General features: G+C 36.3%; 1 pseudogene across 1 annotated transcript in view; it reads left to right on the top strand.

The window, feature by feature from the left end:
* Positions 1 to 21,972, top strand: part of LOC150069128 (large ribosomal subunit protein uL24-like) — a 50,638-nt pseudogene extending 28,666 nt beyond the window's left edge. Inside the window, exons 5-6 of the transcript XR_016535271.1 lie at positions 17,770 to 17,913; positions 21,532 to 21,972. The product of XR_016535271.1 is annotated as a large ribosomal subunit protein uL24-like (transcript). The remainder of the gene's footprint in view (positions 1 to 17,769; positions 17,914 to 21,531) is intronic.
* The last annotated feature ends 3,069 nt before the right edge of the window (positions 21,973 to 25,041 follow it).

Here is a 25,041-nt window from a genome sequence, read left to right as displayed (position 1 = left end):
CCACACAAGCAAACTGCACTGGTGAGGGGACTGACAATTACATTTATCACCACTGCTCCACTGAGCAAGAAGTTTTTCTCTTGTTTTCCACCTCCATGTTATGGTTTGGAAACAGGAATCTCAGGTCACTTGGAGGGTCTTATGTGAGTTATAAAACACAGTTTCTCTGACCACATTTTCCTACTTTTCCTAGTGATGTCATATGATCTCTATTGTCTATCTTTCTCTGTCTCTTTGTGTCTCTGTCTATATCTCTTTGTCTCTGTTTCTCTTTCTTTTCCTTTCTCTCACTCTGTTTCTTTCTCTCTCCTCCCTGATTGTCATAACCAGTCATTTTTATGTTTTATTAAGCCCATGAATTATCTTATCTCCATTAGACCCTTTGCCATTAACTTTGACTGTTGTTAAGGTATTGGTGATTTCACAGTGGGTTTGAACTCAGGCACTCATGCTTGGCTCATCTCAGCTTGCTTGCTCAGCTGGTGTGCTACAACTTGAAGCATACCTGCACTCTGTACCAGTTATTTTGGAGATGGAAGCTGAAGACCTCTCTGCCTGGGCTACCTTCAAATCATAATTCTCCAGACTTCAGTTCCTGAGTTGCTAGGATTCTAGGCATGAGGCACTGGTGCCTGGCCTTAGTGATGTCATATTTCTATAAGGAACTGTTGTCACTTAAACTTTCAATATTTACATCTTTCAAAGACCTACAGGAAAGATGATAAATTAGCATAATTGATTTTGACTAGTCATTTCCTCTTTCTCTTCTCTCATAATTCTGTCTTCAGGGAGATCATTACACATCTTTTATGTAACATCCACTGGATTTTCCATCTTCTAAACTCATTTTCCATTTCTGCAAACACTTGCATCTGCTGGCATAATCACTTCCAAAGAATGTCACCATTGATCCTAGAAGTGAATTCTTTTCATTATATGCTATGGTGTTTCTAAGTATTACCTCTTTTGCCAAGTTTGCATTTGCACATGTTTGGGGGCTAATGGAGATCAATCATGAGCTTCCTACCACTGGCTATATCACCAGTCCAACATCTGCTAATTGATAGGTCTATGTCCATAGAATATAGTAAATCTTTCCCCTATGTTGTGTAATGCGCAATCTTGTATATTACTATACCCATAAATTTACAGTCTCCATTAGATCCTTCACTAGTACCTTTGAGTATTATTGAGGTCCTGGATGTTTCACATTTGGTAGAGGTCTAAAAATCATTCCTTTTGCCCTTTTTAGTATTTTATGCAGTTGGCAACATATTATAGTACCAAAGAGATAATACCCTGGACCCTAGCTGTCCTATAAAAATTTCAATAAAAATTAGTCTCTTTGGTTTTATTTATTTCTTCTAGCAGATAGACACACATTTATGAGAGAACTTTTTGCTCTAACAATTAAATCTTCACAGCTGGTCAAACTGCCCTGACCCTTAGTCTTTTTCTACAAGATTCCTCAGTCTCCCAGATGGCTTTCTAAAGTTTATATCTTCATGTTGTAGTCATGAATTCATCTCAAATAATGTGTGACACTGAATAATGAATGGATTATAAGAAAAAGAATTTGTTTGGCCTTGACTTGTAGAAAATTCTCTTTGATTTGGACTTAATATTTTAGGATTAATTTCCTTCTCTCTACAGATCCAATTACACTGCTTCTGCAATGAATAACATTTACATGATCCTAATAACATTAAAACTGTTGGCTTTTATTTATTCAGTTGTAAAACAATGCATAGAAATCTCCAAGTCCATAAATTTTCTAAAACTCATAACTGAGAAAGGCATGAAGGAAGAAGAGAGCAATAAAAAGGAAAGTTAGAGGATAGACTTCTGAGATTCTTCTGGGAAATCAACTGGTACTCCTAATAGTTAATTATATTCATCCATTTTCATTTACTACCAAGAAATATCCAAGGCTGGCTCCTTTATGAAGAAAAGAGACCTGTTCAGCTCGTAGTTATGGGCTTAGTAACAGCATCAGCTTGATCCAGTGAGGGCTCCATTGGCCATCATTGTCATATAACAGCTGTGCCATGGAGGGAGTACCTATAAGAAGGAAGAATATACAAGGAAGCCAAAAAGTAAGGAATGGCCAGCCTTGCTCTTCTATAGCTGTCCATTTCAAGGAACTGACTCAGGGTCTCCTTAACCCCTTCAGATGGCAGTGCTTGTAGGGACATATACAACTCCATTTGCATTAGACTCGGCCTAATTGAAATTAGAACACTAAAGACCACGTTGGTACCACAATGAACCTTCAGGAGGCAATTCACCATCTCTGAATCAAGGAATGCAGTGACTGTGCTTCTGTCTCAAGCACGATAGTGGGGAAGCTGGGAATGTCCCCGACCCCCACCAAATAACACAAATCAGAGGAGCTCAAGAGATCACTTCTTTCAGTGGACCTGTTATGAGGACTTGAGTAAAAGAACTTTATCTTTGATGTTATACACTATCTACTTAAGTATCACAGTGTGTTTGAGAATCAAGTTCTCGTGTTTAAAGTGCTAAATTTATTTTCAACGATCATATGGAATTTGCCTATCGTAGCCATTATCCATGTACCACTGGAACAAGAATCAATGGCAACATATTCCAAGCATTCCCAAATATGTCTCCTGTTCCCACTCTTGGTCAGATAGGAACAAACAGCTCCTTACTACTCTAGATGGACATAGTAATCAGGAATTTCATCCTATCTTGCCCCTACTTCTCCACCACCACCATCTTCTGCATCCATACTCCATACCCAAACCAGTTGGCAGCAATGCCTCTTGTGATTTCTATGTATGATCATTTTTCAATTAATTATAACTTGTATTAATTTTAACTAATATTAAACTCGCAATCAGATCCAATGCTGTCCATAAAAGACATTTTTTGTAGACACAAAACACAAGCTTGAGGAGAAAATCTGGAAAGGCCATATCATGAAGAAAGGATGCTGCCATCTGCCATTTTCTGGAGAATGGCTCAGACTTCTATGTGTGGTAATCTCATCTTGCACTGCTTCATTTCTGAAAGGAATAGCATGCCACATAGCAGCTTTCACAAGCAATGATGAAAACAAAATTTTGTTTGTTAACCAGACTACACAATTTTTGTCATTAAAATTTAACTAAGAGACTTAAAAAAAATGGCTCTTATCCCTAACTCTCTCCGGATTCCTCCTCTCAATTACAGTCTAGACCCTTTGGGATCTAAACTATTTCTTAACTGGATTGATCAGCTTTTGAATTTTTTTTTCATTTCGGACTAGTGAAAATTTTCCTTAAGGTGTTTTGGAAATGACTCTTTTATGAATGAAAGGCCCGGCTAGAAATTTCTATTTCCCCCATTCCAGCTCCATCCTAAATTTCAAAGAGTGAAGACAATGGGTTTGGAAAAGATGACAAAATTCTCTTTCAGGAGTGAACTATGGTGAACTTGCCCTTCCATCTGTGAGAGAGATGAGAGTGTTAGGTCACCAGAGGAACAAACAGTTCGTGCTTCATCTTTTCAATGTGTACCACCCATGGGACTTCACTAAACAAAACCTGCCGTCTCAATAGAAGGACATGCATTCTGGGGTCTTTCTGTGCCTGCCCCAGTTCAGTTTCTAAGGACTGAACTGTGAACACAGTACCCTCAAACAGCACTGTGGCTCTGTACCATATGGTACCTAGCTGCCCCAAAAATGTTGGCTCTGTCGATGCTGCATGGCCAAGTCCACTGTTTGAGCCAGTTGTTCCTTCAAGATTGTGGGACTCGAGTGACAGATGATCACTTCCTGGCTTCCAAGAGTTCTGACCCAGCACCCCTAGCATGGACCACCTTCCTGCTAGCTGTCATCTGCCTGTGTGTGCAAAGTTATCAATACCTGACATTTATCCTCTCTCTCCTTTCTCCAAATTTTAATTATAAATGTCATAGGAGTTTTCATGACCAGTAAAAGTCAGCTCTATTAAAAAAAAAAACCATTGGTTAGAAGGAGAAACTATAAATATACCACAAAAATAGTAAACTGAATCACCATAGAGATAAAGATTTTTCCCCTCTCCATAAAAATCTCACAAAATTAGTATGGAAAGAAAAGTGATAAGTCCTACTGTCTGTCAGAATCTTTTCAACCCCTTTGCAAAATAGGAATATAAACCTAAATCACAACCTATTTGTCACACCTATTAAGAATTGGGACATTTTGTCCTATGACATTTTGTCATAACCCTTTTTTAAAAGTCTGTAATTGAAAGGTATTTTTCACTGTTGGAAATTTGCTCAATTATCTGAACCATCTAGAGCTTAAAAAGCAGCAAACTGTTCTTGCATTTTATTATTTTTTCCTATGAAATAATTCTCTTAACAGGAAGCGTTTGAGTACACTGCTGATTTGTAGCCTGCAATGGCTTTTTTTTATGTAACCATAAATACTAAATTTTGGATGCTCCATTTTGTGTATGAAACTGATTCTAAGATTGTTGGAGATTAAGTGAGTTTTAAACTGCAGCTCACTGGATGAGGGCTGGAGATTATATCGACCCATATGTACTTAAACTATGAAATCATTCAAGGAAAAAAAAATAGGTAGCTTCAAGCTGGACGTGAACCCTGATCATCTTTGACATTTTCAAAAACAGAACATTATTTGGCTTTATTTTAAATGTCACTTCTCTGCAGGTGAAGAATGTCTTCACTTTGGAGATTGTAGGATGGAAGGACTCATGCTTAAAAGAAATGACTCTGTCCTTGGGAAATAAAAGTAAGGAATTGCTGAGTCACATGAATACAGCAAGTGATAGGAAAGGTCTTGATTAATCTTCAGAATCCCGGGATATGTAAAGAAGCATTCTAGTTTAAGTGTTATAATGTAGGTGTTTGAGTTCCAATTTCATTGGAATTCCAATTAACTAACTCTGAGAATTTGATCAAAACAACCATCTGTGCTTCCACATCTGTAACAGGGAAGTTAACAATAACTCTTTAGTCAATTCCAAAGTTTTTGTTTCCCCAGGAAAGTATTGAATATCTCATTTTTGGTCTCCTCTTCTACAAAGTTGGCTAAATTTCCATGCCATTTCAAGCTATGGGAATGAGTGCTGCTGCATAAATATATGAGCATACTTTGAAAACTAAAAAGTTTAGTACATATGATAAATTGATTTAGGATTGCAGATATTTTTTAAAAATCATGTACTGGAGATTAGTCCTCTATCCTCCTAAAATATTGACTTATTTAACTTTTTTTTAAGTAGGAAAGCATTACAGCTGCACATTAATTTACTTGGATCAGTTGTCTTTTTCATATTTTTTCATTCATATGGACATCTTATCTCACTGAAACAGAAATTCTGTTTTCCTCTTTGGACAAAAACATGAAAAGATTATTCCTGGAATGGTCCTTTCCTAAGTCTGTATCATAAGGCTGCAGTATGACACATGAGATAAAGGGAAAGTGGCAAGACATGATTCTATTCGACAGAGTTTGCTCTTTTACTTTTCTCCGGAGCAGTTAGTAAGAAATACAGTATGTTCCCAGGAGAAAGCAAGGTCCTTGTGTTTGTGAACTGGCTTCCTGCTCTGTTATTCCTGCTTCTTCATTGAGAATCTTCATCGTTCTACCTAGATGACATTCTTTGAAGTTATAATCTGGCACAACTTAAAAGAATTTCTTCAGTAAATAGTCTTTGGGAAGATAACTCCTCTAGTGTTTATTGAGCCATACAAAATCTTACTCTATAATCCATTCTGTTACCCTGATCAAGCTGAATGTCCACGAATCACTGCACCATCCTTTCTTCTATACTTCTGTTCAGTTTGTTCCTCCCTTTTATTTTTAATTATTTTTAATTTTTAATATTGCCAGTCCTGGGAATTGAACTCAGGACCTACGGACTGTCGTTGGGCTTTCTCAAGGCTGGAGCTCTACCATTCGAGCCACAGCACCATTTCCTGCTTTTTTCAATATATATGTGGTACTGAGGAATCGAACCAGGGTCTTTTTGCATGATAGGCAAGCACTCAACCGCTAGGCCAAACTACTCTTATCTTTGCATTGTTGTTTCTCCCAAAGACACCACAGGACATGTTCTACATTCTTCAAATTCCACTCAAACCACCAGCAATGTAGCCAGTGACTGATGACTCACACCTCTCTGCTTGGCTACTTATAAGGCTGAGATCTGAAAATCAGGGTACAAAGCAGTCTAGGCTCTTATCTCTAATAAACCAGTAAAAAGCCAAAAAGTTGAGATGAGGCTCTAAAAGGCTAGCCTTGAGTAGCTATAGTTAATGAAGAGCTCAAGGCCCTGAGTTCAAGTCCCAGTTTCAGCACACACACACACATACACACACACACACACACACACACACACAGCAAAAACAGAAGAAATGATCAATTCTCTGATGAAGATTTCTATTACAATGCTCTTGAAAGCTGGAATATCTGTATCCTTTAGGATTCCACTTGCTTTTCACCTGTCCATCAATTTTGGCTTCCTTACCTTCATCTCTTGTCTTTAATCTCTCTCTTTCTCTTTCTCTCTCTCTCTGTATACATAGATAGATACAATTATCTACATATATACATATATGCTATGACTGACTATATCTTTTTCAGATATTACAGTAAGTAGACCTATCTTTGGCATTATGGAACCCAGTGACATTGCACTGTAGAAAGCATATTTCAGAAGTGTAAAATAGCAGAGAAAACCATTACATTCCACGAGCCTCACACTCTGTCTCACTCTTACTATCATAACCAGGAAGCTGAGATCTGAGGAAAGTTAAAAAAACAAAAACAAAAACAGAAGCCAGCATTGGTGGCTCACACCTGCAATCCTAATCCTAGGTACTCAAGAGACTGAGGTCTGAGGATTGAGGTTCAAAACCAATCCAGGTAGGAAAGCCCATGAGACTCTTATCTCCAACTAACCACCAGAAACCTGGAAGTGGTGCTGTGGCTCAAGTGGTAGAGTAGTAGCTTTGAGCTAAAGAGCTCAGGAATAGCATCCAGACCCAGAGTTCAAGCCCTACAACTGACCAAACACACACTCGCGCGCGCACAGAGAGAGAGAGAGAGAGAGAGAGAGAGAGAGAGAGAGAGAGAGAGAGAGAGAGAGAGAGAGAGAGAGAGAGAGATTCAGCTTATTCAATCATATATCTTGAAAATATGATATTCACAGTATAATATATTGGAAATGAACTTCACAACTTGGGAGGGGGTAGAAGGGGGGTAAGTAGAAGAAAAACATGGGAAGGGATAACAATGTTCAAGAGGTAATATATTCACTACCTTACAAATGTAACTGTAACTCCTCTATATATCACCCTGATAATAAAATTTAATATATATAATGAAAATTAAGAACAGAGAAGTAAAACTAACTGCTAGAAAATGAAGATGCCCAGAAAGTACACTGTCTGTCATTCAACATATGAAAATTATAAGTAGAAATCTACCACTTATTTTTAAAGTTTAATAAGGCAATCTGGCTACAAAAGGTTATGAAATAGAAATATAGGAATTCTGGAAAGAGATGCTGAAAAATAAAATGACAAAATATGAGATGCCGTATTAGAAGAAGCACAAGAGAAAAGAAAAAATTGAGAATATAATTAAGCACATTAAATGAGATTCAAATAATTAATGAAAAATGATGCATGTAAGGGCTTGAAAATGGAATCACAAAATAGATTAAAAAAAAACAGTAAAAGTGACAGATATGACTGGCAAAGCAGATCAAATAAAAACGTAATGTGATCCCTGGAGAAAGACTGAAATAACAAAAAAGCAAACATTAAAAGGTAACTGAAAGAAGGTTATTTTTCTCTTTATAAAGGCTGAGATTTATATCTTGATAAAACAGATCAGAGTGTTGGGAGAAATGGAGGAGAATGATGGATAGAGTGATGTTGATAACAATGCATTGTACTCATACAATGATATGCTGAATTGAAGCCCTTTTGAGCAACTACATAAAGCAAGTTTTTGAAAATTAAAAATATAATATATAAATTCAAAGAACAGCAGATCACATACTACGAAAAATGACTCAGATCAACAGCTTTGAGCTATTCTACATAGTTTTATTTTGGCTTTTTACAAAATGATAACCAGGAAAAAATAGGGAAAACCTTTATTCATAATACCACCAAGAAGGTAGGTTGGCCCCAGATTACAACAACATTTTGCAATGAGAAAAAAAGTATCTCTTATTTGAAGAAATAAGACAGTTTTAAAAACATCAAGAGTAGGTGCCAGGATAAAGCTCATAATAGTGGAAAAGACATATACTTAACATAAAGGGTAGGAGGAAAAAAGTAATTAGACAAAAGAGGAGTTGGTGCGGTGCACAGGGCATGGAGGCTCACGCCTGTAATCCTAGCTGCTCAGGAGACTGAGATCTGAGGATCAAGGTTCAAAGCCAGCCTGGCACAAAAGGACCTGAGACTCCAATTAACCTCTAGAAAACGGGATTGGGACTTGGTTCAAGGGTAAGGCAGTAGCCTTGAGCTGAAGAGCTCAGGGACAGCGCCCAGGCTGAGTTCAAGCCACATGACCACAAAAAAAATTATGAGATGGCTTCTAGTTATTTATATCCGGAAGGTTGCCCAACCATTTTCACAAAGCAATAGTGTATATAAAGAAAATTAATAAAACTAAACTTTGTGAGAAGAAATAGATACAAAGTTTAATAGATCATTTGTAGAGAGTTGAAGACCTATAGAAGTGAACTGCTACAATATTTACATTTTCTCCTGGCAGCTATTCTTAACTTGTTATACATTTGTAATGTGATTATGATTAAAGTAATTCTATCTTTTATGTGAGTTGGATGGCAAATAAATAAAATGAGGAAGATTCTAAAATATATAAGGGCTGGGAGTTTGGCCTAGTGGTAGACGGCTTGCCTAGCATGCACAAAGACCCGAGTTCGATTCCTTGGTACCACATACTTAGGAAAAGCCAGAAGTGGTGCTGAGGCTCAAGTGATAGAGATCTAGCCTTGAGAAAAATCCAAGGACAGTGCTCAGGCCCTGAGCTTAAGCCCAGGACTGGTAAAAAAAAACCAATATATTATAAAATTATTGCAGAATAAGATTATACCCACGTGCTAACAAATGAGATTTATTCAGTTATTTATTTATTTATAGAAAGAGAATTTACATGGAGGCAGAAAGCAGGATGTGAGAACGTGCACATAAATGAACGTGATTAAAGAAGGCAATTCATACAAACTTAATGCAAAACAGGAGAGTTTATTGGCACATGCAGGATAGAACAACCTGAGTCTTGATCCACCAGCCAGATGTGACTGTACCAAGGGTAGAAAACTAATCTAAGAACAGTGGGATGAGGTAGGATGAGATATGACAGAGCTTAAACCACTATAAATGAATATCTATACCCTAAATAATGTTATAGTTATTTTCTCAAAATGGAAATGACTGATGAAATGGGTCAAAGCCCAATAAGAATAAGAAACCGAGTTTCTTTCAGTCCACAGAGATCAATGTTACAAAATATAAACAACATAGTTAAACCAGCCTCAGATTGACGTATCTTAAATTGTAAGCCTTGAAAATAAAGAATTTTATCCTCAATTTCTCTGGTTATAGCCTGAAATTAGTAAGACAAAAGAGAAAAATCTGAATAAAAATTTCAAAGTGGAAATAATATGGAACACATTTGAACGACCATATAATTCTTCCAGATAATAACAAAAGCAAATAAAAGTATTGTTTTTATTTTGCCAAAAATGCATCATTATCAAAGAGGATTCATTCAAGTAATGAAAAAAATGTCTATTTCTCACATTGTAGGCTGTTAATATATCTAAGGAGAAATGTGATTTGATGATATGCAATCCAATTTTGGACAAGTTAAAATATGTTCATAAAATACACTATATGCAAGATGAACTGGTAGATATTAACATCAGGCAAATACATGCTTTATTATAAGGGACTTATATTACAGCACAAACCATGTTTTAAAGCAACACAGGAAAGGATTTTGCACCAAACTCAGGGTAAAACAAACATTCCCAGAAGACTCATTTTTTTAAATGTTATATGTTATTAACTAACATAAAGAAGAAAAGGAGAGTGTTAGTCTATAAAACACGGAGTAAAGGCATAAATGATATTTGCAAATGATATAATTATACTGCTTGAAAACACAAGCAACTAACTAAAAACCTGGTATAGACAGATACAGAAGGTATCAAATTGCACATTAGAAATCAAAAGAGCCCATGTAGAAGAAAATATTGGAGGATACAATGAGGAAAATATGTTTTTAACAGCTGCCAAAGACAAAAAATATTAAGAAAACTTAAACTTAACAACATGTTGCTTTTTTATATAAGGAAAGCTAACATAATATCAAAGGTCTCAAACAGAACAATGAATGAATGAAGACATCTGAGTTGTCTAAAATATAATAAATATAAAAATTGAAGCCTGTCAGTCCCCACTAAGTATATATACATATATATCATATATCATAAGCATGTGTAAATGTGTGTATATATATATGTAATGTGATGTTTTAAAAAATAAATATCAAGCCCTTGTAATTTTCTGTCTTTTCAATAATGGCCACAGTTTCGTATTTTGTTTATGTATTTGAACCAGAATACTCTTTTTAAAGTCTGTGAATAAAACTAAATAAGAAAGCAAAGATAGCAAAAGCTCTTAAAATGGAAAAATCAAGGAAGTAAATTCTTCCTCCACCAAATATCATAACAGACTTTTCTGCCCAAAGCTTCTATATTCCAAAAGGTTTGATGATGATGTGTGAACAGACAGACAGACCAGTGGTATCAGATAAAAATCCTAAAATGATGCTACATATATACAGATGTTTATCAAATGAAGATATTTCAGATCTGTGGAGAAAGGACATGAATATAATAATAATAATAATAATAATAATAATAATAATAATAATAATAAAAAACTTCTGGTGCCATTGCTTGCCTTTCAAAAGAAAAAGCCAGGTACATTCAAGGAAAATTCTCAATAGATTAAAGATTTAAATGCACACATTTAAAGGTAACCATAAATGAACCTAAAGTAAACACAGAATTAATTTTGTTACCTTGGCATAAGAAAACTTCATGTAATCCAGAAAGCAATAAATTATGAATACACGGATATACCTATATGATCTTTATAATATCGTGATGCATATTCCATGGGGGCAGGGAGAAGAGCTAAGCAGTTAAAGAGTAATGTTTCATACATGAAGAACTGTGCAGGTGATGAGCATTTGACAGAATGGAGGGACTTTGGGTGGGTAGGAATCCAAAACTTGTAAAAAGTAGAAAGAAAGCTAAATATAATGCTTTGTATTGGCAAGGTGATCATTATATTGAGGGAAAAGGTTGGAGATTTGGTAATGGCTTCACTGACTGGAAAGTGTTGAGGATCATCTAGGGCCCAAAGTGTGCCAAGAATGAATAGACAAAAGACCTGTGGTCAGTCTAAGTACTGTCAGTGCTTAGCAGGTTGAAATGTAGATTGGAAGAGTTGGAAGAACAGACCTACACTTCATCAGCCTTGTGGAAATGGAAATTGTAAGAGTGTAGAAAGAGAAGAACAGGACAGGATTCTTAGAAATACTTTTTATTTATTTATTTGTTTATTTTTGTTGGTCTTAAACTTTTTTTTTTTTTGCAGGGCTTAACTCTGGGCCAGGGAATTGTCCCTAAGCTCTTCAGCTCAAGGAGGTTACGCCTTGAGCCACAGCGCCACTTCTGGTTTTCTAGTGATTAATTGGAGTTTAGTGCTCGGGCTGGCTTTGAACCACGATACTGAGATCTCAGCCCCCTGAGTAGTTAGGACTGCAGGCATGAGTCACCATGTCAGTCTTCAGAAATACCATTTTTTGCCAGTCCTGGCTTGAACTCCGGGCCTGAGCACTGTCCTTGAGCTTTCTCAAAGCTAGAGCTCTACCACTTGAGCCTTAGCACCACTTCCAGCTTTTTCCTATGTATGTGGTACGGAGGAATCAAATCCGGGTCTTGGTGCATGCTAGGCAAGCACTCTACCACTAGGTCAAACTCCTGGCCCCCAGAAATACCATTTTTAAAGGTCTACTTTAAACAAATCAAATCCATAAAGGAAATTAAGTAATCACAAATATGGAAAGAAAAAAATTAGACAGGAATTGAATTGGGAAAAACTTTCTTTGAGACAATTTCAAGAAAAGTTAGACTAGACTTCTACAAATTACAAAAAAACAAAAGTATAATAAAGACTGACATACATCCATTTTTATAAGAAATACCAGAATAACTCTTTCATGTTGTTAGAAAAATTGCCCGGAGAGATAGCAATAAAAGACACACAGCAGTGGTATGAGGGTGGAATGGGAAGGAGAAAAGTGTAAGCTGCTTGTCACAAATTTAGTTGTAGGAAAAAATCTGGGCCATTAAACAATAGCTAAAAGGATTGAAAAAATGATGGTATTAAAAATAATATAGCAGAAATATATATTTATATGCAAAATGAGACACAGCAGCAGAAGGAGCTATTGGAAGTCCTAAAAGCAACAATACTGTGAAGACTGCATAAGTTTTAGGACTTGTTTTGAAAGGTTAGGTGCAGACTCAATTTCTTAGGTCAACTTTCCGATGGAATTGGAAAGAAAGGATCTAGACAAGATTTTTGATAGACAAGGATGAGCTAAAACCAGGACGGTTACTTATGATTAATCTGTGGTGAAATAAGAGAAATTCTCTTATTATTATTATATTATATATATGTAAATATGTTTACAAGAGAATTCACACACACACACACACACACACACACACACACACAATATTTCTGAGAATTTTCAAAAAAGTTTTTTGTTTTACTTTGGATATTTTTTTTTCCAGTCCTGGGCTTGAGCTCAGGGCCTGAGCACTGTCCTTGGACTTTCTCAAGGCTAGAGCTCCACCACTTGAGCCTCAGCACCACTTCCGGCTTTTTTCTATGTATGTGGTACCGAGGAATCGAACCCGGGTCTTCATGCATGCTAGGCAAGCACTTTAACCACTAGGCCAAACTCCCGGCGCCTGGATATTTTTTTGTACCAGTACTTGGGTTTGACTTTAGGACCTCAAGTTTTTACTTGGCTTCTTTGCACAAGGATGGTGTTCTAGGACTTGAGCCATATCTAAATTCAAGGTTTTTGCTAGGTAATTGGAGATAAGAGATTCACAGATTTTTTTTTTCTGTCCAAGCTGACTTCAAATTCTGACCCTCCTACCTCAACCTCTTGACTTAGATATGATTACAGGCATGAGATACCAGTGCCCAGTTCAAACTAGTTTTTATTTTGCTGTTGTTGTTGTTTTGTTTGTTTGTTTTGTTTTGGGTTTTTTTGTGTGTGCTCTTCAGCTCAAGGCTACAACCCTACCCTTAAGCCAAGCACCACTTCCCATTTTCTAGAGGTTAATTGGAGAAAAGAGTTTCAGTTCCTTTGTGCCCAGGCTGGCTTTGAACCTTGATCCTCAGATCTCAGCCTCCTGAGTAGCTAGGATTACAAGCGTGAACCACCTTCCCTGGCTTCAAACTAGTTTATTTGCATGATTGCTGATAGTATCCATGAAATGAAATTGAAGTATCATGCCTAAAACACAGAATTATTTTGTCACCCAAACCAATGGGGAATGAGATTCTGATACAATTTTTCAATATTTTTATATTAATGTGGATGGTTTACTATTTTAGTTCATTTGACGACAATTGGAGGAAGAATATTAAATGTTTATTATATAAATATCACATGTTCTTGATCTATTCATCTACTGAGGGGCATCTGAGCTGCTTCTATACCTTGGATATGGTGAATAGTGCTGCAATGAACATGATTGTGGAAGTGGCTTTACTGTATCCTTTTTTCGTAATCTTTTGGTAAAGTTCCTAGGAATGGAATTGCTGGACTATAGGATAGTTCTGTGGTTTAAAATGCAGCATATAGACTCAGTGAAACTTTAGTCATCCATTAGGAATAATGATATTACTTCATTTGCAAAGGATAGGTGTACAACTACTTAAAAAAACAGTAATTTTGAGGGAGTCTGTTACATTAGTTGAGATGATCCCCACATTGGTAACTTGGCTAATGTAGACTAGCCCCGGATGCCTACTTGCAAGTTAGAGAACAAGAGTAACAGATAACTTCAACAAGCAGCCTCTGAACAAAGAGGGGCCAGTAATCAGTGCAATCTATTGCTGAAGGACTGGAAGGCACCTGGACTGTCACTGGTGTGTGTCTACACTCAAAGCTCAAAGACTCCCATTCAAATTGCCTAGAAATAATGGCACTAGAATGTGCACAAAAGAGTTTCCTTCTTATTCTGCTGTTTCATTCTCTTTGGGCACTCAGGCTATTAGAAGGTACAGTCTGGTCAGCATAGATTTTTCTGACTCAGTTCACTGACCCCCATTCCAATCTTCTCTGAAAATAATAAGACAGACTCAACTAGAGGGATCTTTTACCCACTGGCAGGGATCTCGAAATATGCTCAAATTCACAACTAAGATCGACCATCTATTTACATAAAAAGTGAAGAAAATGCGTGACTGACCAAGCTTTGAGAGACCTGAACTTCAAAGGGCATTGGAGAGTTCAAAGTCTCTTATAACCTTGGGCTTCAAAAGGCATGTTTGAATTTTCTATAGCTTAACAGTATTTTGCTAAGGTAAACATTTAAAATATATCAATCATGTTGTTATGTTTTGTCATTTCTAAAGTGCCTTTAGAAATAAGAATGGTCCTAACAGGCTTTCATTGTCTGGATCACCAGTGGTCAGGCAGTGGTTAATGGCTGTCGAAAGTATAATCTACAAAGCACAGTCCAAGATCATAATCACACTTTCAGATTAATTTTTTCCACTTTGGGAGTATGATAGAAACAGAAGAAAAGGAATGGTAGCCCATAGATTTTGCCTATTTACTTAACAACATGTCTATTGAGGACAGATGAATTCACTACAAAGCTAGGTAACATAAAATTATGTAATGATCTAATAGAGGTATGATGATACATCAGTGACTAGATATTACTGTTTTCCATGCTATTTGATTAATCTATGGTTTATGTCAGCTGAAAAATGAATATTTTTATTTTGTTGTTCATTGATAAGTACTAATTGTACTTTTATGGAAGGTTTCAGTAATGGTGATTGAAATCAGGGTCTCCCCTTCTTGTTTGACTCTTTCAAGCAAGGCTGGCACTCCACCACTTGAGCCATAACTCCACTTCCAGGTTTTTGGTAGTTAACTAGAGATAAGAGTTCTACAGGATCTGTCTTTGAACCAAGAGCCTCATATCTTAGTCTCCTGAATAGCTAGGGTTACAAGAGTAGGTCATCAATTGCCTGCTATAATTCCACATATTCCTAAGGTGTTGTATGATGCTCGGATTTATGCTTACAAAATGATTGAATTATGCCATTTGATAGTCTAGAGTTCAATTGGTTAATCTCATTCCCTATGAGCATATGTACACAGCTTTTGAGCTATTGTGATCCTCTGCTATGAGAATCCTAGATGTGTACTAATGGGGTTTACCTTTGTGATTGTTGTTCTTAATGTACTATGTGAAGTTATATCTTTTCTCTTTTTTTCCACTTCTGCTTAATTTCATGTGGTTACTGTGTCTGACTTTGTTACCTGATATGCTTTCTATACACTTATTTATTTGAAATAGGGAAGGAAAGAGGAAAACAAGATGACTGGGAAGGGGAAGCAGGAGGGAAAAGGTGACAAAAACATGAGAAGGGGTATCAAGGTTCAAAAAGTAATATACCTACTACCTGATGAATGTAACTGTAACCCCTCTATACATTATACTGACAATACAATAATAAAAAAATTATTCCATTGAAAAGCCTATAAACTCACATATTTACAATTTTTATAAAAAGATATATTTTGTAGACAATTCAACTCAATTCATATAGAACACCCTAGGTTAAATATTATTTTTAGAAAGCCCTACTAAGAGCTACAAGGAAATAAAAGAATAAGAACAAAGCTGGGCGTGACGGCTCATGCTTGTAATCCTGACTACTTAGGAGGCTGAGATCTGAGGATCAAGGTTCAAAGCTAGCCTAGGCACAAAGGAACTGAGACTCTTATCTCAATTAACCTCTAGAAAACAGGAAGTGAGGCTTGGCTTAAGGGTAGGGTGGTAACCTTGAGCTGAAGAGCTCAGGGACAGCGCCCTGGCCAAGTTCAAGCCCCATGACTCACACAAAAATAAATAAATGAATAAATAAATACAATATTAATTCTGAACAACTTAAGTTAGAAATATATAACTTGTTTTTATATACTTGTCAGAAATTTTCAATTACATATTCTGGGCCATTTGATAGGAACTTATTCAACCAAAAATAAACAAGCTTGCTCGTGTCTATGTTTTATGTTGGGTATATAAGCATTTGTTAAGGTAAAGGTACAGAGAAGAGACTATATATCATTTTTCTTTTTGCTAGTCCTGGGGCTTGAACTCAGGGCCTCAACACTGTCCCTGGGCTTTCTCAAGGCTAGAGCTCTACCACTTGAACCACAGCACCACTTCCAAATTTTTTCTATGTATGTGGTACCAAGGAATTAAACCTGGGTCTTCATGCATGCTAGGCAAGCACTCTACCACTAGGCCAAACTCCCAACCCAAGACTATATATCTTTTAATGTTCATTTCCCCGCATGGTTTTCATTCTTTGCCTGTACATAAATGAAAAGCTTAATGTTAACATTCACTATCTGCTATTCGGAATATTTTGGGTTTTTTGGTCTTTAGTGCATACGTGCTCCTTAAGCCTCTTTTGACACTAAAGCGCTGAGCACTTTTATACAATAATGGAACATTAAGATGTTTGTTGAAAAGGAATATTTTTATTCATTGTGAGATGCCGTTCTCTCCAAGTATCCACACCTATCTAAAGGAAACGTTCAGGAAGCTGTTTTCAAGTTACAACAGGAAAATCTGAGCTGCCTCATCAAGATGAGGTGGTTTCTCAAAATGAGTCAGACTCTAAACACTGACCCTTCAAAAGTCACTGTCATAAGCCCTCTTCTGCATGTTTGATGCTGTAGAGTACAATGCAGTCCCTGCAATGCCTGCAACCTAATCCAACCAAAAGTTCAATGTGGCCAATGTGAACCTGGAAACAGTTATTCAGGAGGCTGAGATCAATGGTTTGAAGCCAGTATGGGGACAAAAGTCTATCTCCAATTAACCAGAAAACAAAGCATGATGAAAGGGGAGACACTGATCAAAATGTACTGTATTCATAAACTGTTTGTTAAATGATCATTATTTTGTAAAACTACTTAAAGATAATTTTTAAATTTCCAAAAATTCTAAGAAGGAATGCAAACAAAATGAGTCAAAGGAAATTTAAGAGGTTGGACTAGAGGTATGGCTCAAGTAGTAGAGTGCAAGCTTTGAGTTTTATGTCCCAGGACCATTCCCCAAAATAAGAAACTTAGTAAAAGAAAATCATACAGAGTAAAGTCCAAGTAGTCTAGGATTTTATTTTGTTGTGATTTGTTTGTTTTTATTTAATTTGGATAGGGCGACCAAATAATTTCTTCAAATATTTCATTAGGCGAAATCAGATGACCACCACAGTCCTGAAGTGTATAAATATAGCACAATGGAGGATTTTATACACAGTGCTGATATTAGTGATTTTAGTAAAATGGTTTACATAAAACAAGTGGATGCTAATTGTTTGTTTACTTTCTTTTTTTTCCAGTCTTGGGGCTTGAACTCAGGATCTGGGCACTGTCCTTGGGCTTTCTCAAGGCTAACACACTACCACTGGAGCCACAGCACCACTTCTGGTTTTTTGTGTGTATCTGGGATGGAGAACTCGAACCCAGGGCTTCATGAATGTTAGGTAAGCACTCGACCATGAGGACACACTCCTGACCCTTATATGATGACTTCTTTTAAATAAACCTTTCTTTAATATTTGGGAAATGTAAATTTGGACTGGACATTGGATGGCATTATGCTGAGATTGGCCTTCATTCTGAAAGAATGACATGCTGAAATATTCAGGATTACAGGATAAAATAAAGCTCCTAAACTCCTACATGAAAATTGCAAGGCATCATTTACCCCATATGGTATTTAGGACATGACTAGTTATAAAATGAATCATTGTTGTTTATATAACTATGGAAAAGAAATGCTTTGCGTCAAATGGATACGTGCTTTCATATATTAATAGGTGTGTGTGTGTGTGCACGTGTGCAAAAGTGTGTGTGTGTGTGTGTGTGAGAGCGCGCGCACACACACGCGCAAGTACTGAGGCTTGAACTCATGGCCTAGACTCTGTCTTGGAGATTTTGTGCTCAAAGCTAGTGCTCTATCACTTGAGGCACAGCTCCACTTTCTGGCTTTGGGTGATTAACTGAAGAGTCCCATGGACTTACTCTCCTAGGCTAGTTTTGAATCTTCATCCTCAGATATCAGCCTCTGAGTAGCTAGAATTATAGGCCTGAACACTTGCACAGCCACGTTCATCTCTGCCCTATTCACAATAGCCAAGCAATGGAAACAACCCAGATACCCTCCTGCAGATGAATAGATACAAAAAAATGTGATATATGTACATACATATATATATTTATATACAATGGAATTCTACATAGCCAACAGACAAGATCAAATAATGCATAGCTGGGAAGTGGATGAAATTAAAGTGAATCATGTTGAGTGAGATAAGTCAAGACTAAAGGAACAAAAAGTGCCTGGTATCCTTAATATGTGGATATTAGATCCAAACAGTACAAGAGCGATGATTCAATATTTGGGTTCCCAATGTTATGGACATGGTCTTGGAGATATAAACATAATTGCATAGACATAAAAATCTATGATGGGATATATACTCTATAGACATAATGTTATATAGATTGACATGTGTCTATGACATATAAACTCTCAGCTTAATTTTAATTATGTTCTAAAATCTATGTGCCAGTGATTGTATATAGAGATTCCCTTCTTGAATACTTGTCTGTTAAACATGACATTTGAAATATGATGTAAAAGTCAATGTTAATAAATTCTTTAATAATAAAAATAAAAAATAAAAATAATTATAGGCCTGAGCCATTAATGCTTAGCCTAGTATAGCTTTGAAAATAATTTTGACCATTGTTCAAAACAACATATCCCTTTATGCATACAAATGGAATGAATTGGTTAAAATTTCTGGAAATTCCCCCTTCAGTCTGACCATTCAGAATCATGTTTTATTCTCAAGTAACCCATAGCCATTCCATTTCCCTCAATTTGCCCTCTGTGCCACCAGGAGAATTGACATCATTGACTTTTCTCAGAGTGCATCTATCTCAGAGATCTTCCTACATGCTGTGGATATCCATTTTGTGGGTGTCGAAGCCAGAGCTTTTGATATTCACACTGGGGCAAGCAATAAAAATATTGCCAAAAACCCCAGGCCACAGCAATTATAAGTATAAGCAATTACACATTAATGTGACTCATTTCAGTTTTAGAAATGTGAAAGAAGTATAAATACTTGTGTTTTGAATAGATGAAACTTTCCTGTCTTTGGTTCAACTCAAAATTCTGGCAACCTTTAAAGCCTATTTAACAAGTTCTGTTTTTACTTTAAATTATACATGATGTATTTATTTGGTTTTAAAGGCCACAGCTAAGGAAAGGGACAACTTCAGAATTAAATAAATAATCTCACTTGTGTATATAGTTTACCATTTGAAACAACTTTCACTGGTCCCAAAGTAATTTAATTTCCCAGTTGTCTACTTTGATCCTTTCATGAACTTCCAAATAACTGTATAGAAAACTGAGAGTGATATAGAAAATGAGTAGAGAATAAGCTTTAATAATGCTTGATTCCAAATTCAAATAAAGGCTTCATCATTGCCAGCAGTGTATGCTTTTCCACTCATTTTTTGTAGCAATAGGAAGTGGCTCAGGGAAAGAAAGACGACATTGCTGAGAATGGTGAATGAAGCTGAATTGCCTCCCAGAAACAGACAATATAGATAAAAAGACACAGAAACAGCAATTTAGTCACCAAGAGTTAGAGTATATAATGTATGTGCCTATGTATTGAGCTCACACTTGTTCTTGGAGTTTACTAATATATATTATATTTGCTATTAGTTTTTCAATGCAAAAACAATTAAAATTTCCAAATGGCTTATTAAACCATTTATAATTAAACCATAAGCAACAGAAGTTGTGTCATTTGAATAAATGTATGTATATACACACATACATGTGTATATATGTGTGTGTTTGCCTTGTGTCCTAACTTGGCTTTTGAGCTCAAGACTAGTGCTCTACCAGTTGAACCACACATCGATTTCCAGCTTTTTGCTGGTGAATTAAGAGATAAGACTTTCTTCCAGTACTGGCTTTGAACTGCAGTCCTCAGATCTCAGCCTCTAGAATAGCTAGGATTATAGGTATGCTTCACTAGCATCTCGCAGCAGTTATGAATTGTTCTTTAGAAAAATAGCTACCTTGGACTTTTTTTTTTGCCAGTCCTGGGCTTGAGCTCAGGGCCTGAGCACTGTCCTTGGATTTTCTCAAGGCTAGAGCTCTATCACTTGAGCCTCAGCACCATTTCCGGCTTTTTTTCTGTGTATGTGGTACCAAGGAATCGAACCCGGGTCTTCGTGCATGCTAGGCAAGCACTCTATCACTAGGTCAAACTCCCAGCCCTATCCTTGGACTTTTGTATGTTTAAGACAATTAATCACATATTTTACATTACACTCCATTAATTCTGATTTTGATACACTGCGATTACATTATTTATTTTAAATATTTTGATAATCTTTTTCATGTATTCTAAAATATAACTGATAGCACACTAAAATAATTACCATCTTATATTTCTTCAGCTATCATTATAACCACAGCATAGGATTCCATTTTGTCTATCTTTTAGCTTTCTCTTTCTGGCTGGTAGAAGCTGGTGATCTATCACTTGGGCCATATCTCCAGACTTTTATTTTGCTAGTTGACTAAAAATAGAATCTCGAGGATTTCTGTCTGTCCGAGTTGGCTTTAAATCACAATCCTCAGATCTTAGCCTCTTGAGTAGCTAAGATTGTAGGCATGGGCCACTGAGTCCTGACCAAATGCATCTTTGAGACTTCAGTGGATTAACAAACATAAGACTCCATTTGTTCATATTATAAAAGAGGAAATTGGGACTTGGGAACAAGATAAGATGTATAAAATTAGACAACTTGTAAAGAGAAAAATCTGAAAGTATTGCACTTTATACTTCATTCTTTTATTGTAGATGATGGAGATAATTTACAATATCAGATATTGTAAGAAATACTGATGTTCATGTTCATGCATGACCTTATATTTAATAGACAGTCTTTACGAGAATAATCAAACTTACCTACAGTTGTCTTTCTTATTATAAAAAGAATAACAATAGCTTCATGTGTATAAAGACATCTTGTGCTCTTTCCCTTTTTGGCCATCATTGAAGCAAGAGCGGCCAAAATGAAGTTCAATCCCTTTGTCACTTCTAACCGAAGCAAGAACCGGAAGAGGCATTTCCATGCACTTTCCCACATTCACAAGAAGATTATGTCTTCCTCTCTTTCCAAAGAGCTGAGACAACGTGTGGCCTATGCCCACCCAAAAGGACGATGAGGTGGAGGTAGTAGATTGGCACTATGAAGAACAGCAGGTTGGCAAAGTGGTGCAGGGTCACAGGAAGAAGTGTGTCATCTACACTGAACAGGGACAGTGGGAAAAGGCAAGGCAACACTGTCTATGTGGGCATCTCCTCAGCAAGATGGCTGTCACCAGGATGAAACTGGACAAAGACCCCACAAACATCCTGCAACAGAAAGCCAAATCCCATTAAGTAGGAAAAGAAAAGGGCAAATACAAGGAAGAAACAATTGAAAAGATGCAGGAATGAAGTAATCTTTTTTTCATATATTTTATTGTAATTACTAGAAGGGTTACATTATATTCACCACATAGAAGGTACATTACTTCACAAACATTGATACCCTTTCTCATGTCTTGGTCCCCATTTCCCTACCCCTACTCCTCATCTTGTTTTCCCCCTTTCCCTATCCTACTTCAAATAACCAAATAAGCATATATACAATATATCAGATAACAAGGTAAAATACTATAACAATATGAGATAACCAAGGCACAATAAAAGAGATGAGAGATAACATAGTTTCTATATCCTGGAGGTCCTTTCATTTAGCTTCATCCCATATGGCCTTATGTATCTAGGTTTTGCTCTATTGTAGATCTCTGCTAGGAGAGGCTAAGGTTTCTACTGTTTATGACAAATGGGGGAAACCATTGAGCCTATGTTACTTTGAGTCTGGCTTACTTCACTTAATATGATTTTTTCCAAGTTTTTCCATTTCCTTACAAATGGGGCGATGTCATTCTTTCTGATGGCAGCATAGAATTCCATTGTGTACAAATACCACATCTTGTTGAGCCAATCATCTACTGAGGGGCATTTGGGTTGGTTCCATAGCTTTGCTATGGTTAATAGTGCTGCAATGAAAATCATTGTGTTAGTGGATTTAGAATGGGAGGGGTAGGGATAGAGGGAAAGGCGAGAAGAAGAGAAGATGAAATAAAAGAAAAGAGACAACAGAAAGGCAGAGAAGGGAAAAAAAACAAAAAGTGTGCATTAAATTTCTAAAATCCTAAATCCTTGAAAATCTCTAGGTTTTCTTAGCAAATTGTATGTAAAATGTGTTGTGTGTAAATACAAATACACACCTATGTATGTTTATATATATATAAACATATATATATATATATATACATATGGTTTCTGGCAGGAGAATATGAGACTTTCGCCCATAATAGACCATTATACATCATCAAGGAAGTATATTGCCCAAAGTAAGGAATTGTTTAGGAAATATGGACACTAAGCCATCAAGTTGATCTAGGAGTGAAGTGGAAGTGACTAATTAGAAATTTGAAATAGGATAGGGTAGGGGGGAAAACAAGATGAGGGGTGGGGGTGGGGGGAGGGAAATGGGGACAAAGACATGAGAAAGGGTATCAATGTTTGTGAAGTAATGCACCTCCTATCTGGTGAATATAATGTAATCCTTCTATTAATTACAATAAACAAAAAAGAAATAATACAAAATGGGATGGCCTGAGGAATGCATGAACTAAATCTTGACTGGTAGAATTTCAAGAGGAAGAAGAAAGGAATAAAGAGCATTTCAAACTGAGGAATTCAGGAGCAAAAAAAAAATCACAGAAAAACCACAGTACATTTGGGGACAAGTAGATGTTTTAGCATATGCTGAAGGTTTTGATGAAGAGGAGTGCTTGCTGAGAGGCAATAACCAGAATATAAATCAATTATATAGCTTTGAGTGTAGCTTTCATTAACTGCATTGAAACAGAGGCTCTGTGTTAGGCAGAATCATTCAGACTCTCTTTCTTTACCCAGGGGACACTAGAAGCCCATTTCTGCTTTCCACCTCCCTGATTCTCTTGTTTCCTACACTGAACAGGTAATCCATTACATAAGCATCTCCATAGTGCTTCTTAAACTAATCTGTGTGCATTTTCTGTCTTGCTCTCATAAACTTTTTGGTGATTCTTCTGCTGAAAAAAAATATTTTTCTCCAAGTACTTAGAGCATACTTCAAAGAATTTTATGCCAAAAAAAAAGATAATGCATGCCTTCTGGGTAGTACAGCTTCTAATTGTATCTCCTTAACAAGCTGAGTTAGCATCTCCACCCATTCTGCTCTCATTTCTATTCCTGTTCCTTGTACTCAAAGTGTACACCTAAAACAGCTCCACCTCATATAATTCAGAAAAATTGGGTTAATGAAGTCATGTGTTAAATGCAAATCTCTTTTTTTCTTTAGTATTATTGTCTCAATCTAGCACTAAGGTGCTAAAAAATTGACAAGTTATGTAAATAACTTAAAAAATTTCAAGTTCATTGATTACATGAAGTCTAAAGTCCTTCTCTGAATATTCTACTGTTTTTAAATTCTGTTTTGTGTGTGGAGGGGAAGGGAAGAAATACATTTGGTATTTAAATTATTCATGTGTGATTGCACTTGATGTAAAATGTAATTAAATTGTAAATAAATACAGATGAAAAAAATCTACCCAAAATTACCAAATATTAATTTGAAATATTTCCTATCAAAGTTTAAAATGCAGACAGTAATTCATGAATGACAGAAACATGTGAAGTTTCTATTGGTAATTTACTGTATTAGTTGATAAAACATCATGTATTTAATGGTGGTAGCATTTCAATAGAAAATACAAATTACTATGTGTGTGCAAATCAATTATGAATTTTCTTCCAAGTTCATTCTACTCTGGGATGTTGAAGCCTCAACTGTAGAAAACTGAATCTGCCAGGCTCTTTTGCTAAATGACTAGTAAAATTCCATTGACAGGAAGCATTAGAGGGTAAAATTGCAAGGTAGATAATAGGAAAAGGAACTTCCTGCTTTGTTTCTTCCTTGCTTTACCTTTAACTTCCTCAGCTTAGCCACTCTGGCTGGGACACTTGGTTAGACCTATAGTCTCCTTCCTATGTTGCTCAAACCAAGCCCTGTTGTCACAATTTCTTCTTTAACCCAAGCTATTCTCCAGGAATTATCCAAGTCACCAGGGTTCCATTATTCCCTTTTCATCTCATCAATATCTACTTAACAAAATCTCAATGCAAAACAACTCTTTTTAAAATCATTAATGTGATATCTATTAACCCATCACAGTTTTGATATTATAAATGTTTTCCAGATAAATGTGAATTTTTATATTATTTACCATCTCCTCTAAGGACCGCAAGTGTGGGTTGCTGAGGGAAATCAGTGTGCTGACCTTCGGAGCCAGAAAACGGTACAAAGGCAAATCTTGTGAGCAAAAGATAAATTCCCTGAATTTACCCAAGTCCAAAAAAAAATCCTCTAGACATCAATCATTCAGAAACAAGGAAGTGAAGGGAAAGCAG

Source organism: Megascapheus bottae, chromosome 1, assembly GCF_031878675.1.
Source record: "Megascapheus bottae isolate mThoBot1 chromosome 1, mThoBot2.hap1, whole genome shotgun sequence".
Classification (NCBI taxonomy): domain Eukaryota; kingdom Metazoa; phylum Chordata; class Mammalia; order Rodentia; family Geomyidae; genus Megascapheus; species Megascapheus bottae.
Note: the sequence above shows the minus strand (reverse complement) of the source record. Positions and strands in the feature narration are given on the sequence as shown.